At 49.9% G+C, this 16,999-nt stretch overlaps 4 non-coding genes across 4 annotated transcripts; all 4 read right to left on the minus strand.

Moving 5' to 3' along the window:
• Positions 1–5,141: 5,141 nt before the first annotated feature.
• Positions 5,142–5,225, minus strand: Trnal-uaa. The gene has a single exon. It is a non-coding gene; the product is annotated as a tRNA-Leu (tRNA).
• A 1,768-nt stretch (positions 5,226–6,993) lies between these two features.
• Positions 6,994–7,077, minus strand: Trnal-uaa. The gene has a single exon. It is a non-coding gene; the product is annotated as a tRNA-Leu (tRNA).
• A 1,768-nt stretch (positions 7,078–8,845) lies between these two features.
• Positions 8,846–8,929, minus strand: Trnal-uaa. Its single transcript has one exon. It is a non-coding gene; the product is annotated as a tRNA-Leu (tRNA).
• Positions 8,930–10,697: 1,768 nt separating this feature from the next.
• On the minus strand, positions 10,698–10,781 carry Trnal-uaa. The gene has a single exon. It is a non-coding gene; the product is annotated as a tRNA-Leu (tRNA).
• Between the last annotated feature and the right edge of the window lie 6,218 nt (positions 10,782–16,999).

Consider the following 16,999-nt stretch of genomic DNA (forward strand, 5'->3'; position numbering starts at 1 on the left):
TGAAAACAACATTGATGTGCACCAATCACACCCCGAAGCAGAGAAGACAGCCGGCTATTGAGCGCTCTAGCAGCTGTCTTATAGTCAAAATTCAGCAATGTGAGCGGACGAAGATTGGCAGCAGATAAACGACCAGAGGACTTCGGAATTAAAACAATTTTCCCTACTTTAAAATCGGCAGGCACATCCATCCCTCTGACAATCTCATTTAAAATCTGCGTAAAAATGCCACCCAAAAGAGGCCAAAAACGGAGATAAAATTCTTTAGGCAGGCCGTCTGGACCCGGCGATTTACTGGACGGAGAGCGAGCAATAAAATCGAAAACATCATCTACCTGGAACTCCCGGAGAAATTCGCCGTTCGCGTCAGGCGCGATCGTCGCAGTTAGATCCCCAAAGACATCATCCGAAAGAGACTCACCAGAATCATCGGCAGAATAGAGACTAGTGTAATACTGATGAAGAGCACGAACCATTTCCTCCTGTGCACTAAGCTGTCGCCCATCATCCACCGTAAGAGAAGAGATGAAGGAGCGACGACGACGAGTCTGATGCCGTAGCAGGTGGTACAAGGATGTCAGTTCACCTTCAACAAGAGAGTGAGGTTTCGACTTAACTCGCAGACCATCCATCTGTCGTCGTTTAAGGCTCAAGAGCTTGGCTTTAATACGACGAACATCATGGATCCGCAGTGGAGAGGTACCCGCCGCGTCATATAGTTCACGCAGGACAGAGTAGTAATATTCATACGTGTTCTTAAAATAACGCGTCCTAGCAGCACAGTAGAAAATCAAAGTCTGACGAATCTTGGGCTTGGCAAACGCAGTCCACCAAACCAGCAACGAGGGGTATCGCGGGACAGAGCGAAGACATCGCTCCCACACGCCACTTATAACATCATCCATAGCACTGTCGGCAAGGTGGGAAACATTTAACATCCACTGGGAACGATAAAGTTTTGCAGGTTGGCGACTAAGATTTACAGTTGCAGTAAAAGCACAATGGTCAGAAAAACTAGTAGGAATAACATCGACAGAAAGAATTTTATCACATAAAAAATCAGATAAATAGAATCTGTCGAGTCTACTGCATGAGGACGCGGTAAAAAACGTATATTTCACCAGGGTTGGATATTTGTGTTCCCAAACATCACGCAGATGCATCGTACGAACTAAGTCATGTAAATCACGGCAATAATTAAAATTGGGGGACTGGTCTGCAGGGCGTAAAACACAATTAAAATCGCCTCCGAGCAGGAGACTCCGAGGACTCTGGCGCAAAAGATAAATAAGCTCTTCTTTATAAAAGCGCGATCGAGCCACAGTGTGACCCGAACCAGAGGGGGCATACAAAACAACGAGGCGGAGATCAAAAAGACGACAACCAATCCCACGGCCAGAGTCAAGGAATTCAATGTCAGTAATAGGAATGCCCTCTCGAAAGAAAAGAGCAGTTCCTGTTGAATATTCCGGCGCGACATTAAAAACCGTTTGAAATCCAGGTAGAGAGAGATCAGAAAACAACACTTCCTGCAAAAACACTACGTCCGCACAGGCGTCGTAAATAAACTGCCGCAAAGAGGCAATGCGAACGTCGGACTCAATACGGTTAACATTTAAGGTAAGAAAGGTGTATGCTTGAACCATAGAGAGAAAAGCGAGAAAACAAATCACCTACACCGACGCACCAGCGTCACAGTCCATAGCAGGGGTGACGGAGGCATCCGAGGGAGGGGGACTGCTACCCCGTTCCGCGGATCCCTTACGTTTCGGTTTTTTACGAACAGCATTAACGTTCGGCTGAACGCGTAACTTGCGTCGGCTGACGGGCAAGGAAACTTCAGCCGCCGGTGACGTAGGAGGGTCAAGTTCTGTATCCGACACCACCCGCGCCGGTCCACATGCGGGATCCGGGGTCGCGGGGGAAACATCCGACAAAACGGAATGGTCAACACCTGCACTAGCTTCCGGCAAACATGGACTGCACGGAGGCGAAACGTGAGCAGGAAGGTCCGAGGCCGCAGAGTTGGAAGGAAGCGGAGCAGCTCCGCTGGCAGAGGTATGGGGCAGCGAAGCAGGAAGTTGTCGCGGCTCCACTTGTTGTGACATCGAAGTCGGTTCGGAAGACGGCGCCAACAGGCCCGACCGACGACCCGACTCGAGAGAAGCTGCGTCGGAGGCCGGAGGGGCGCCAGCAGCCGCCACCGGAACAGCTACCTCAGGAGGGCAGGGAGCAGCTACAGTACACAGTGGCTCGGAGGATGCCGGTCGCTCGGACTGGGGCATCTCAGGGAGATCCTCATCCGTACTATTTCCATCGTGTGGGCGACGCCTCTTATTATTCAAAAGTGGCACACCCACCTGAGGGACAGACGGAACAACATCAGATTTAGCACGCAAAGGAGGAAATTCTGTATCAGGGGTGCGCAAAACCTGTGGCGGGGCGCTACTACCACTGGACTGTGCTACACCAAGAGCAGAACCACCTGCAACGAGGTCAGCGACCGTTAACTTGCGACGCTGTTCGAGAGAATTTTTTAAAACAAAAACTCTCCGCGGACAGTCGGTACGCACGTGACCACTTTCATTGCACAAAAAACAGGTGCCAACCTGACCACTATATGTTACATGGACACGATATCCACCGATCTGCAGGTGAGATGGAATATTCTGCTTAACGTGCATTTCGACTGAACGAATACCACTGTAACATTGCAGGCGATGTTGGCTTGACCAGCGTTCAAGGCGAATGCTCTTTACATCACCATACTTCTGTAGACCCTCCTTAAGATAGACATTATCCACCTCCGGTGGAAGGTTGTAAACACGAACATTGGTATACGTGATGGAAGCATTGGAAAGCAGCACGGTACTTACAGAATCATCCCGATGCCGAAAGAGAACTTGATGACCATATTTAGAAAGAATTTTATCAACCTGAAGTGGGTCCATAAACTTAACAAAGAAAACATACAGTTCGGTATCAAAATAAGCAGTGTGCACCTGATCCGAATGAACACCAAAGGTATCTACCAACCAATCATGAATCTCAAGAGAACTAGGTTGCACATGGCGGGTTGACTTGTCAAAAGCAAAACTAACTGTAGCCTGACGAGGAATAACCTGGGACGACATGTTCAAAATATGCGGTCGAAACCGCTACACAGAAAACACTGAAATAAGGACAGAAAGTAACACAAGGTACGAAACAACGACGGAGAAATACTCTCAGAAGTTGCAACACAACACGTAACAAAAACGATAGTCCACTATACGTAACGCTACGGCGGAGCGGAAGACTAGGCACGTCCACACTGCACGGCGTCTAAAGCGGAACTGCAATTACCGCTCGGCCAATCTGACGTGCGAGGTAAGAGCTCCAGAGACTTCCATCTCTAGCAAGAACCTCACCGCGAAATCTGTTTCTTTTTTCGGTAGGATGGAATTATGTCAGTTTTAGAAAATTTAAGACGCTATGTCAGACGTGGCGTAGGAAATGCACCCTCCCCTTCGGGAACGAATGTGGCGCGTTGGACCGCTTTCTTCCGTCGTTTCTAGTTTGAACTGTAACTAGCAAAACTGTATTTAGTAATAGGAACATTTTCACATTGATGCAAAGAAAACTAGATATTAGCCAACGGCAAATAAGGCCGTTTCCTAGCAACAGCCACGCTGTGCATAACGCACTCGTGGGAAGCCAATGAAATACTTCCTGTGAGGCTCAAACTGTCGACCTTCACTTTACAATACTTAGGCACTGCCCCGGTGGTACCGACGCGTACATACTGAAGCGTCTTTGGATCGTCAGTGAGTACTTCATATTAGAAATTTCGTGTTCGCCCTGATGTGCATTAAAGGGCAGATTCTTCAGTAAAAGTTAGTTCTGCGCTCAGTTTCAGTATATGGCCCTAGCAGCACCAGGAAAACGGGTTCAGATGTGCTCGCCTTCCACTCGGCGTTGAGCGCCTACAGCGAGATTGCCTTCGGCCTCTGGCGCCAGGAGGGAAGGCGACACATCACGGAGCAAGCAGCGCGTAGCAGAAGGCGGTGGTGGTGTGTCGGTCAGCATGGTTGCTTCCCAAGTAGCTGATCCGGGTTCGAAGCCCGGACACCGCACGCAAGTTGTCTTCTTTACTCAGGAGAGTGTTTCCAACGCTCGCGATCGTCGAATTTCCGAACTGTCGTGTTACGAATGGTTTTCCTTCGCCCCTCGTCCAGCTCCGCGTAGGCTAGTGCGGATTGCGATTCACAGCATCGTGTGTCCCCATGTGTCGACTTGTCCCGACTTTGCTCGGCTGACGCGAAAGCTGACGCTTGCAAATGGGCGTATATGTAGAGGACAGGCGCTAGAAACGACTGGGAGAGACCAACTCGACAAACGCGCAACGGACCCTTTCATTTGACTGTGGCCGCAGGTTCGCGAATTTGGGTCCCGAGAGGCAAGAGAGGGGTCAGCGTGCTGAACCGTATCATTACCGCGCAGCAACACCGAAAACTAAGGGAAAAGGCAAAATTAAAGAATCCAACAGCACGCAGACTTCCTAGTTAGCCACCGAGCCGTGTACTAAGCACGCAAAAACGCTGCTTAACTTCGGTGATCGGACGAGAACCCGTGTCGTCAGCGTGGCACACAAGTCGGCGAGAACGTTTCCAGACGTGCGGACATCTTAGTCCTTGTACAGATCACTTGGGATTTGCCTGGCAGTCTCTCGCGCTGCCTTTTAGGGAAGCAATATGGGATAGCCCTTGGTGGGATCTAACCCATAGCCTTCCCGTTGTTAGCATGACACACTAACTTAGTGAGCTTACTACCCACACAATACGGCCGCTTCACATCTCCAGCACCTGAGCCACCGTTTCATCTATCTTTATTAAGGCCTTACGATTCCTTTAAACACGTATGCGTTGCTGTTGAGGTTTTCTCGCTGTCGCTTGGAACCCAGAGCCACAGCACAACAACAACGGAAACGTCCGTAAGAAGAGCTAAACCTCGACGCGGGAAAAGTATGTTCCGCTATTTCTTTTCGACCGCTCGGGCTGTCACTGTCGTCTCTAGTAAAATGTGCTTCGCGTGTTTCTGCATAATTTACTTGTTCTGTAAGATCACGGGAGTATGTTAGTTTCAGAATGTTTAAAATGCATTGTCAGATGTGGGGTTCGAACCCACGCTCCCTTACGGGAACCAGAGCTTAAATCTGGCGCCTTAGACCGCTCGGCCAATCTGACGTGCGAGGCAAGAGCTCCAGAGACTTCCATCTCTAGCAAGAACCTCACTGCGAAATCTGTTTCTTTTTTCGGTAGGATGGAATTATGTCAGTTTTAGAAAATTTAAGACGCTATGTCAGACGTGGCGTAGGAAATGCACCCTCCCCTTCGGGAACGAATGTGGCGCGTTGGACCGCTTTCTTCCGTCGTTTCTAGTTTGAACTGTAACTAGCAAAACTGTATTTAGTAATAGGAACATTTTCACATTGATGCAAAGAAAACTAGATATTAGCCAACGGCAAATAAGGCCGTTTCCTAGCAACAGCCACGCTGTGCATAACGCACTCGTGGGAAGCCAATGAAATACTTCCTGTGAGGCTCAAACTGTCGACCTTCACTTTACAATACTTAGGCACTGCCCCGGTGGTACCGACGCGTACATACTGAAGCGTCTTTGGATCGTCAGTGAGTACTTCATATTAGAAATTTCGTGTTCGCCCTGATGTGCATTAAAGGGCAGATTCTTCAGTAAAAGTTAGTTCTGCGCTCAGTTTCAGTATATGGCCCTAGCAGCACCAGGAAAACGGGTTCAGATGTGCTCGCCTTCCACTCGGCGTTGAGCGCCTACAGCGAGATTGCCTTCGGCCTCTGGCGCCAGGAGGGAAGGCGACACATCACGGAGCAAGCAGCGCGTAGCAGAAGGCGGTGGTGGTGTGTCGGTCAGCATGGTTGCTTCCCAAGTAGCTGATCCGGGTTCGAAGCCCGGACACCGCACGCAAGTTGTCTTCTTTACTCAGGAGAGTGTTTCCAACGCTCGCGATCGTCGAATTTCCGAACTGTCGTGTTACGAATGGTTTTCCTTCGCCCCTCGTCCAGCTCCGCGTAGGCTAGTGCGGATTGCGATTCACAGCATCGTGTGCCCCCTTGTGTCGACTTGTCCCGACTTTGCGAAAGCTGACGCTTGCAAATGGGCGTATATGTAGAGGACAGGCGCTAGAAACGACTGGGAGAGACCAACTCGACAAACGCGCAACGGACCCTTTCATTTGACTGTGGCCGCAGGTTCGCGAATTTGGGTCCCGAGAGGCAAGAGAGGGGTCAGCGTGCTGGACCGTATCATTACCGCGCAGCAACACCGAAAACTAAGGGAAAAGGCAAAATTAAAGAATCCAACAGCACGCAGACTTCCTAGTTAGCCACCGAGCCGTGTACTAAGCACGCAAAAACGCTGCTTAACTTCGGTGATCGGACGAGAACCCGTGTCGTCAGCGTGGCACACAAGTCGGCGAGAACGTTTCCAGACGTGCGGACATCTTAGTCCTTGTACAGATCACTTGGGATTTGCCTGGCAGTCTCTCGCGCTGCCTTTTAGGGAAGCAATATGGGATAGCCCTTGGTGGGATCTAACCCATAGCCTTCCCGTTGTTAGCATGACACACTAACTTAGTGAGCTTACTACCCACACAATACGGCCGCTTCACATCTCCAGCACCTGAGCCACCGTTTCATCTATCTTTATTAAGGCCTTACGATTCCTTTAAACACGTATGCGTTGCTGTTGAGGTTTTCTCGCTGTCGCTTGGAACCCAGAGCCACAGCACAACAACAACGGAAACGTCCGTAAGAAGAGCTAAACCTCGACGCGGGAAAAGTATGTTCCGCTATTTCTTTTCGACCGCTCGGGCTGTCACTGTCGTCTCTAGTAAAATGTGCTTCCCGTGTTTCTGCATAATTTACTTGTTCTGTAAGATCACGGGAGTATGTTAGTTTCAGAATGTTTAAAATGCATTGTCAGATGTGGGGTTCGAACCCACGCTCCCTTACGGGAACCAGAGCTTAAATCTGGCGCCTTAGACCGCTCGGCCAATCTGACGTGCGAGGCAAGAGCTCCAGAGACTTCCATCTCTAGCAAGAACCTCACCGCGAAATCTGTTTCTTTTTTCGGTAGGATGGAATTATGTCAGTTTTAGAAAATTTAAGACGCTATGTCAGACGTGGCGTAGGAAATGCACCCTCCCCTTCGGGAACGAATGTGGCGCGTTGGACCGCTTTCTTCCGTCGTTTCTAGTTTGAACTGTAACTAGCAAAACTGTATTTAGTAATAGGAACATTTTCACATTGATGCAAAGAAAACTAGATATTAGCCAACGGCAAATAAGGCCGTTTCCTAGCAACAGCCACGCTGTGCATAACGCACTCGTGGGAAGCCAATGAAATACTTCCTGTGAGGCTCAAACTGTCGACCTTCACTTTACAATACTTAGGCACTGCCCCGGTGGTACCGACGCGTACATACTGAAGCGTCTTTGGATCGTCAGTGAGTACTTCATATTAGAAATTTCGTGTTCGCCCTGATGTGCATTAAAGGGCAGATTCTTCAGTAAAAGTTAGTTCTGCGCTCAGTTTCAGTATATGGCCCTAGCAGCACCAGGAAAACGGGTTCAGATGTGCTCGCCTTCCACTCGGCGTTGAGCGCCTACAGCGAGATTGCCTTCGGCCTCTGGCGCCAGGAGGGAAGGCGACACATCACGGAGCAAGCAGCGCGTAGCAGAAGGCGGTGGTGGTGTGTCGGTCAGCATGGTTGCTTCCCAAGTAGCTGATCCGGGTTCGAAGCCCGGACACCGCACGCAAGTTGTCTTCTTTACTCAGGAGAGTGTTTCCAACGCTCGCGATCGTCGAATTTCCGAACTGTCGTGTTACGAATGGTTTTCCTTCGCCCCTCGTCCAGCTCCGCGTAGGCTAGTGCGGATTGCGATTCACAGCATCGTGTGCCCCCTTGTGTCGACTTGTCCCGACTTTGCGAAAGCTGACGCTTGCAAATGGGCGTATATGTAGAGGACAGGCGCTAGAAACGACTGGGAGAGACCAACTCGACAAACGCGCAACGGACCCTTTCATTTGACTGTGGCCGCAGGTTCGCGAATTTGGGTCCCGAGAGGCAAGAGAGGGGTCAGCGTGCTGGACCGTATCATTACCGCGCAGCAACACCGAAAACTAAGGGAAAAGGCAAAATTAAAGAATCCAACAGCACGCAGACTTCCTAGTTAGCCACCGAGCCGTGTACTAAGCACGCAAAAACGCTGCTTAACTTCGGTGATCGGACGAGAACCCGTGTCGTCAGCGTGGCACACAAGTCGGCGAGAACGTTTCCAGACGTGCGGACATCTTAGTCCTTGTACAGATCACTTGGGATTTGCCTGGCAGTCTCTCGCGCTGCCTTTTAGGGAAGCAATATGGGATAGCCCTTGGTGGGATCTAACCCATAGCCTTCCCGTTGTTAGCATGACACACTAACTTAGTGAGCTTACTACCCACACAATACGGCCGCTTCACATCTCCAGCACCTGAGCCACCGTTTCATCTATCTTTATTAAGGCCTTACGATTCCTTTAAACACGTATGCGTTGCTGTTGAGGTTTTCTCGCTGTCGCTTGGAACCCAGAGCCACAGCACAACAACAACGGAAACGTCCGTAAGAAGAGCTAAACCTCGACGCGGGAAAAGTATGTTCCGCTATTTCTTTTCGACCGCTCGGGCTGTCACTGTCGTCTCTAGTAAAATGTGCTTCGCGTGTTTCTGCATAATTTACTTGTTCTGTAAGATCACGGGAGTATGTTAGTTTCAGAATGTTTAAAATGCATTGTCAGATGTGGGGTTCGAACCCACGCTCCCTTACGGGAACCAGAGCTTAAATCTGGCGCCTTAGACCGCTCGGCCAATCTGACGTGCGAGGCAAGAGCTCCAGAGACTTCCATCTCTAGCAAGAACCTCACTGCGAAATCTGTTTCTTTTTTCGGTAGGATGGAATTATGTCAGTTTTAGAAAATTTAAGACGCTATGTCAGACGTGGCGTAGGAAATGCACCCTCCCCTTCGGGAACGAATGTGGCGCGTTGGACCGCTTTCTTCCGTCGTTTCTAGTTTGAACTGTAACTAGCAAAACTGTATTTAGTAATAGGAACATTTTCACATTGATGCAAAGAAAACTAGATATTAGCCAACGGCAAATAAGGCCGTTTCCTAGCAACAGCCACGCTGTGCATAACGCACTCGTGGGAAGCCAATGAAATACTTCCTGTGAGGCTCAAACTGTCGACCTTCACTTTACAATACTTAGGCACTGCCCCGGTGGTACCGACGCGTACATACTGAAGCGTCTTTGGATCGTCAGTGAGTACTTCATATTAGAAATTTCGTGTTCGCCCTGATGTGCATTAAAGGGCAGATTCTTCAGTAAAAGTTAGTTCTGCGCTCAGTTTCAGTATATGGCCCTAGCAGCACCAGGAAAACGGGTTCAGATGTGCTCGCCTTCCACTCGGCGTTGAGCGCCTACAGCGAGATTGCCTTCGGCCTCTGGCGCCAGGAGGGAAGGCGACACATCACGGAGCAAGCAGCGCGTAGCAGAAGGCGGTGGTGGTGTGTCGGTCAGCATGGTTGCTTCCCAAGTAGCTGATCCGGGTTCGAAGCCCGGACACCGCACGCAAGTTGTCTTCTTTACTCAGGAGAGTGTTTCCAACGCTCGCGATCGTCGAATTTCCGAACTGTCGTGTTACGAATGGTTTTCCTTCGCCCCTCGTCCAGCTCCGCGTAGGCTAGTGCGGATTGCGATTCACAGCATCGTGTGCCCCCTTGTGTCGACTTGTCCCGACTTTGCGAAAGCTGACGCTTGCAAATGGGCGTATATGTAGAGGACAGGCGCTAGAAACGACTGGGAGAGACCAACTCGACAAACGCGCAACGGACCCTTTCATTTGACTGTGGCCGCAGGTTCGCGAATTTGGGTCCCGAGAGGCAAGAGAGGGGTCAGCGTGCTGGACCGTATCATTACCGCGCAGCAACACCGAAAACTAAGGGAAAAGGCAAAATTAAAGAATCCAACAGCACGCAGACTTCCTAGTTAGCCACCGAGCCGTGTACTAAGCACGCAAAAACGCTGCTTAACTTCGGTGATCGGACGAGAACCCGTGTCGTCAGCGTGGCACACAAGTCGGCGAGAACGTTTCCAGACGTGCGGACATCTTAGTCCTTGTACAGATCACTTGGGATTTGCCTGGCAGTCTCTCGCGCTGCCTTTTAGGGAAGCAATATGGGATAGCCCTTGGTGGGATCTAACCCATAGCCTTCCCGTTGTTAGCATGACACACTAACTTAGTGAGCTTACTACCCACACAATACGGCCGCTTCACATCTCCAGCACCTGAGCCACCGTTTCATCTATCTTTATTAAGGCCTTACGATTCCTTTAAACACGTATGCGTTGCTGTTGAGGTTTTCTCGCTGTCGCTTGGAACCCAGAGCCACAGCACAACAACAACGGAAACGACCGTAAGAAGAGCTAAACCTCGACGCGGGAAAAGTATGTTCCGCTATTTCTTTTCGACCGCTCGGGCTGTCACTGTCGTCTCTAGTAAAATGTGCTTCGCGTGTTTCTGCATAATTTACTTGTTCTGTAAGATCACGGGAGTATGTTAGTTTCAGAATGTTTAAAATGCATTGTCAGATGTGGGGTTCGAACCCACGCTCCCTTACGGGAACCAGAGCTTAAATCTGGCGCCTTAGACCGCTCGGCCAATCTGACGTGCGAGGCAAGAGCTCCAGAGACTTCCATCTCTAGCAAGAACCTCACTGCGAAATCTGTTTCTTTTTTCGGTAGGATGGAATTATGTCAGTTTTAGAAAATTTAAGACGCTATGTCAGACGTGGCGTAGGAAATGCACCCTCCCCTTCGGGAACGAATGTGGCGCGTTGGACCGCTTTCTTCCGTCGTTTCTAGTTTGAACTGTAACTAGCAAAACTGTATTTAGTAATAGGAACATTTTCACATTGATGCAAAGAAAACTAGATATTAGCCAACGGCAAATAAGGCCGTTTCCTAGCAACAGCCACGCTGTGCATAACGCACTCGTGGGAAGCCAATGAAATACTTCCTGTGAGGCTCAAACTGTCGACCTTCACTTTACAATACTTAGGCACTGCCCCGGTGGTACCGACGCGTACATACTGAAGCGTCTTTGGATCGTCAGTGAGTACTTCATATTAGAAATTTCGTGTTCGCCCTGATGTGCATTAAAGGGCAGATTCTTCAGTAAAAGTTAGTTCTGCGCTCAGTTTCAGTATATGGCCCTAGCAGCACCAGGAAAACGGGTTCAGATGTGCTCGCCTTCCACTCGGCGTTGAGCGCCTACAGCGAGATTGCCTTCGGCCTCTGGCGCCAGGAGGGAAGGCGACACATCACGGAGCAAGCAGCGCGTAGCAGAAGGCGGTGGTGGTGTGTCGGTCAGCATGGTTGCTTCCCAAGTAGCTGATCCGGGTTCGAAGCCCGGACACCGCACGCAAGTTGTCTTCTTTACTCAGGAGAGTGTTTCCAACGCTCGCGATCGTCGAATTTCCGAACTGTCGTGTTACGAATGGTTTTCCTTCGCCCCTCGTCCAGCTCCGCGTAGGCTAGTGCGGATTGCGATTCACAGCATCGTGTGCCCCCTTGTGTCGACTTGTCCCGACTTTGCGAAAGCTGACGCTTGCAAATGGGCGTATATGTAGAGGACAGGCGCTAGAAACGACTGGGAGAGACCAACTCGACAAACGCGCAACGGACCCTTTCATTTGACTGTGGCCGCAGGTTCGCGAATTTGGGTCCCGAGAGGCAAGAGAGGGGTCAGCGTGCTGGACCGTATCATTACCGCGCAGCAACACCGAAAACTAAGGGAAAAGGCAAAATTAAAGAATCCAACAGCACGCAGACTTCCTAGTTAGCCACCGAGCCGTGTACTAAGCACGCAAAAACGCTGCTTAACTTCGGTGATCGGACGAGAACCCGTGTCGTCAGCGTGGCACACAAGTCGGCGAGAACGTTTCCAGACGTGCGGACATCTTAGTCCTTGTACAGATCACTTGGGATTTGCCTGGCAGTCTCTCGCGCTGCCTTTTAGGGAAGCAATATGGGATAGCCCTTGGTGGGATCTAACCCATAGCCTTCCCGTTGTTAGCATGACACACTAACTTAGTGAGCTTACTACCCACACAATACGGCCGCTTCACATCTCCAGCACCTGAGCCACCGTTTCGTCTATCTTTATTAAGGCCTTACGATTCCTTTAAACACGTATGCGTTGCTGTTGAGGTTTTCTCGCTGTCGCTTGGAACCCAGAGCCACAGCACAACAACAACGGAAACGTCCGTAAGAAGAGCTAAACCTCGACGCGGGAAAAGTATGTTCCGCTATTTCTTTTCGACCGCTCGGGCTGTCACTGTCGTCTCTAGTAAAATCTGCTTCGCGTGTTTCTGCATAATTTACTTGTTCTGTAAGATCACGGGAGTATGTTAGTTTCAGAATGTTTAAAATGCATTGTCAGATGTGGGGTTCGAACCCACGCTCCCTTACGGGAACCAGAGCTTAAATCTGGCGCCTTAGACCGCTTTTTTTTTTTTTTTTTTTTTTTTAACCACTTTTTTTTTTTTTTTTTTTTTAAACATGACTATATAATGTAGACTGCTGACTGAAATAAAGATTAAAACACGAAAACTTCAGTCCTGGTGTAGAGAAGAAACATATATAAAGGCGGCAAATCCAGAAACAGTATAAAAGAAAATGGCTCACACAGGTGACCTTAGCCAACACCCTCTCTTTCAAATGTCAGGCTAAGCATATTGGCAAATTCATCTCGGAGGCCTGGCAATCGCAAGCGCTGCCAGTAAGCAGTAAGCATGTACTGCCGAAACGCTAGGTGTCCATCCTCTTCATGACAACTGTTGACAAAATGTACGAAATGGCCAATCAACCACATGACGGTATGGAGCTTCGTCCGCGGAAAAAAGGAAGAATCGGGCCGGACGATGATGTCAATAGTATAAGCGGCTTCAGCAGACCTAGTGACAAAAGCAAGTTGTTTCCTGAGCCAACGCCAATTAGCAAGGTGCCCACAGCAGGTGAATCGATGTTCAAGGGTATCCAGGAGACCACACCGAGTACAGGTGTCCGTGTCAGAAAGACCAATACGGTGCAGTCGTACATTGGTGGGAACCAAATTATTTATTACCCTATACCACGTGGACGCCACGGCCATAGAGTGGATCGGCAGACTAACGTTCTTCCAGACGTTCCTCCAGGACACAGATGGAGACGCCAGTTCTATTGGATTGGGACCGGCCAGCCCCTCCCAGCGGGCAATCAAGCCCTTGGTCGTTGGCACCGGTCGCCGCAAGAAGACGTCACCGAGGTAACTCACCGCAATGTAAAATTCCCGAATGTGTTTCAACTTAAAATTTAGGCGTCCGACATCGACAGGTGGAGCAAGGCTCGCCGGACGCACAACAGTAAAAAGCCTGGATGTAATTGAAGTCACTTCTTGCGTAACAATTAGAGTCGTTCGGCGGACGTACAAAGCAGACGCCTTGCGAGTAATGTCAGAGAGGCCCAAGCCTCCGGAGAGACGCGGCTTCGTCATTACCTCGTAACGTAACTTGAATAGATGGCCCTTCCATATAAACCTGCTAGACAATTGGCGCAACCTTTTCGCCACCATCATGGGAAGTGGGAACAGCTGAGCAACATAATAAGCTTTACATAGAACGTAGGTGTCTAAAATTCTGACTTTTTGCGAAATGGTAGCAGAGCGCTGCTCATGGACCATCAGAGCCCCCTGTATCTTCTCGGTGACAGATTTCCAATTGAGAGCCGCCATTTTTAGAGGACACCGATCAATGATAATCCCCAAGGACGTATGGCGATCGACAAAAGTGGCCCAAGGGACGTCAGCATCGCGAAATCCTCGAATATCAAGGAACTTACATTTACCCTGATTGAGACGCGCTCCAGAGACACGACAGTATGCATCAACCGCCCCTTTCAACAACGGGATATCATCACGTTGACGGAGGAGAACAACGACATCATCCGCATATGCCTTAACAGAGAGCTTCCCACCAGAGAGGGACATACCCTGAAGCTTGAGAGCAATAGTCCGAAGCAGCGGTTCCAGGGACAATACGAATAAAGACATAGAGAGCGGACTACCCTGAGGCACTCCGCGGCGGATAACAATGGGCGGCGTCAGCTGCCCATTGACTGACACCCGAGCTGTTATTCCCCTATACAAATTGCCAAGAACACCACGTGATGAAGCGTTAAAACCTATTGTACCTAAAACACGATCTAAAAACACATGACTGACGTGATCAAAAGCCTTATAAAAATCAAGGAAGGCAAAGGCACAATGTACGTTTGTAACCGCCGCAACCGAGACAACATCCCGATATTCGGCTACTGGTGTCAGAATAGATCTATCATGAAAACAACATTGATGTGCACCAATCACACCCCGAAGCAGAGAAGACAACCGGCTATTGAGCGCTCTAGCAGCTGTCTTATAGTCAAAATTCAGCAATGTGAGCGGACGAAGATTGGCAGCAGATAAACGACCAGAGGACTTCGGGATTAAAACAATTTTCCCTACTTTAAAATCGGCAGGCACATCCATCCCCCTGACAATCTCATTTAAAATCTGCGTAAAAATGCCACCCAAAAGAGGCCAAAAACGGAGATAAAATTCTTTAGGCAGGCCGTCTGGACCCGGCGATTTACTGGACGGAGAGCGAGCAATAAAATCGAAAACATCATCTACCTGGAACTCCCGGAGAAATTCGCCGTTCGCGTCAGGCGCGATCGTCGCAGTTAGATCCCCAAAGACATCATCCGAAAGAGACTCACCAGAATCATCGGCAGAATATAGACTAGTGTAATACTGGTGAAGAGCACGAACCATTTCCTCCTGTGCAATAAGCTGTCGCCCATCATCCACCGTAAGAGAAGAGATGAAGGAGCGACGACGACGAGTCTGATGCCGTAGCAGGTGGTACAAGGATGTCAGTTCACCTTCAACAAGAGAGTGAGGTTTCGACTTAACTCGCAGACCATCCATCTGTCGTCGTTTAAGGCTCAAGAGCTTGGCTTTAATACGACGAACATCATGGATCCGCAGTGGAGAGGTACCCGCCGCGTCATATAGTTCACGCAGGACAGAGTAGTAATATTCATACGTGTTCTTAAAATCACGCGTCCTACCAGCACAGTAGAAAATCAAAGTCTGACGAATCTTGGGCTTGGCAAACGCAGTCCACCAAACCAGCAAGGAGGGGTATCGCGGGACAGAGCGAAGACATCGCTCCCACACGCCACTTATAACATCATCCATAGCACTGTCGGCAAGGTGGGAAACATTTAACATCCACTGGGAACGATAAAGTTTTGCAGGTTGGCGACTAAGATTTACAGTTGCAGTAAAAGCACAATGGTCAGAAAAACTAGTAGGAATAACATCGACAGAAAGAATTTTATCACATAAAAAATCAGATAAATAGAATCTGTCGAGTCTACTGCATGAGGACGCGGTAAAAAACGTATATTTCACCAGGGTTGGATATTTGTGTTCCCAAACATCACGCAGATGCATCGTACGAACTAGGTCATGTAAATCACGGCAATAATTAAAATTGGGGGACTGGTCTGCAGGGCGTAAAACACAATTAAAATCGCCTCCGAGCAGGAGACTCCGAGGACTCTGGCGCAAAAGATAAATAAGCTCTTCTTTATAAAAGCGCGATCGAGCCACAGTGTGACCCGAACCAGAGGGGGCATACAAAACAACGAGGCGGAGATCAAAAAGACGACAACCAATCCCACGGCCAGAGTCAAGGAATTCAATGTCAGTAATAGGAATGCCCTCTCGAAAGAAAAGAGCAGTTCCTGTTGAATATTCCGGCGCGACATTAAAAACAGTTTGAAATCCAGGTAGAGAGAGATCAGAAAACAACACTTCCTGCAAAAACACTACGTCCGCACAGGCGTCGTAAATAAACTGCCGCAAAGAGGCAATGCGAACGTCGGACTCAATACGGTTAACATTTAAGGTAAGAAAGGTGTATGCTTGAACCATAGAGAGAAAAGCGAGAAAACAAATCACCTACACCGACGCACCAGCGTCACAGTCCATAGCAGGGGTGACAGAGGCATCCGAGGGAGGGGGACTGCTACCCCGTTCCGCGGATCCCTTACGTTTCGGTTTTTTACGAACAGCATTAACGTTCGGCTGAACGCGTAACTTGCGTCGGCTGACGGGCAAGGAAACTTCAGCCGCCGGTGACGTAGGAGGGTCAAGTTCTGTATCCGACACCACCCGCGCCGGTCCACATGCGGGATCCGGGGTCGCGGGGGAAACATCCGACAAAACGGAATGGTCAACACCTGCACTAGCTTCCGGCAAACATGGACTGCACGGAGGCGAAACGTGAGCAGGAAGGTCCGAGGCCGCAGAGTTGGAAGGAAGCGGAGCAGCTCCGCTGGCAGAGGTATGGGGCAGCGAAGCAGGAAGTTGTCGCGGCTCCACTTGTTGTGACATCGAAGTCGGTTCGGAAGACGGCGCCAACAGGCCCGACCGACGACCCGACTCGAGAGAAGCTGCGTCGGAGGCCGGAGGGGCGCCAGCAGCCGCCACCGGAACCGCTACCTCAGGAGGGCAGGGAGCAGCTACAGTACACAGTGGCTCGGAGGATGCCGGTCGCTCGGACTGGGGCATCTCAGGGAGATCCTCATCCGTACTATTTCCATCGTGTGGGCGACGCCTCTTATTATTCAAAAGTGGCACACCCACCTGAGGGACAGACGGAACAACATCAGATTTAGCACGCAAAGGAGGAAATTCTGTATCAGGGGTGCGCAAAACCTGTGGAGGGGCGCTACTACCACTGGACTGTGCTACACCAAGAGCAGAACCACCTGCAACGAGGTCAGCGACCGTTAAC

The sequence above is a fragment of the Schistocerca piceifrons genome, unplaced genomic scaffold (genome assembly GCF_021461385.2).
Source record: "Schistocerca piceifrons isolate TAMUIC-IGC-003096 unplaced genomic scaffold, iqSchPice1.1 HiC_scaffold_848, whole genome shotgun sequence".
NCBI classification, from domain to species: Eukaryota; Metazoa; Arthropoda; class Insecta; order Orthoptera; family Acrididae; genus Schistocerca; species Schistocerca piceifrons.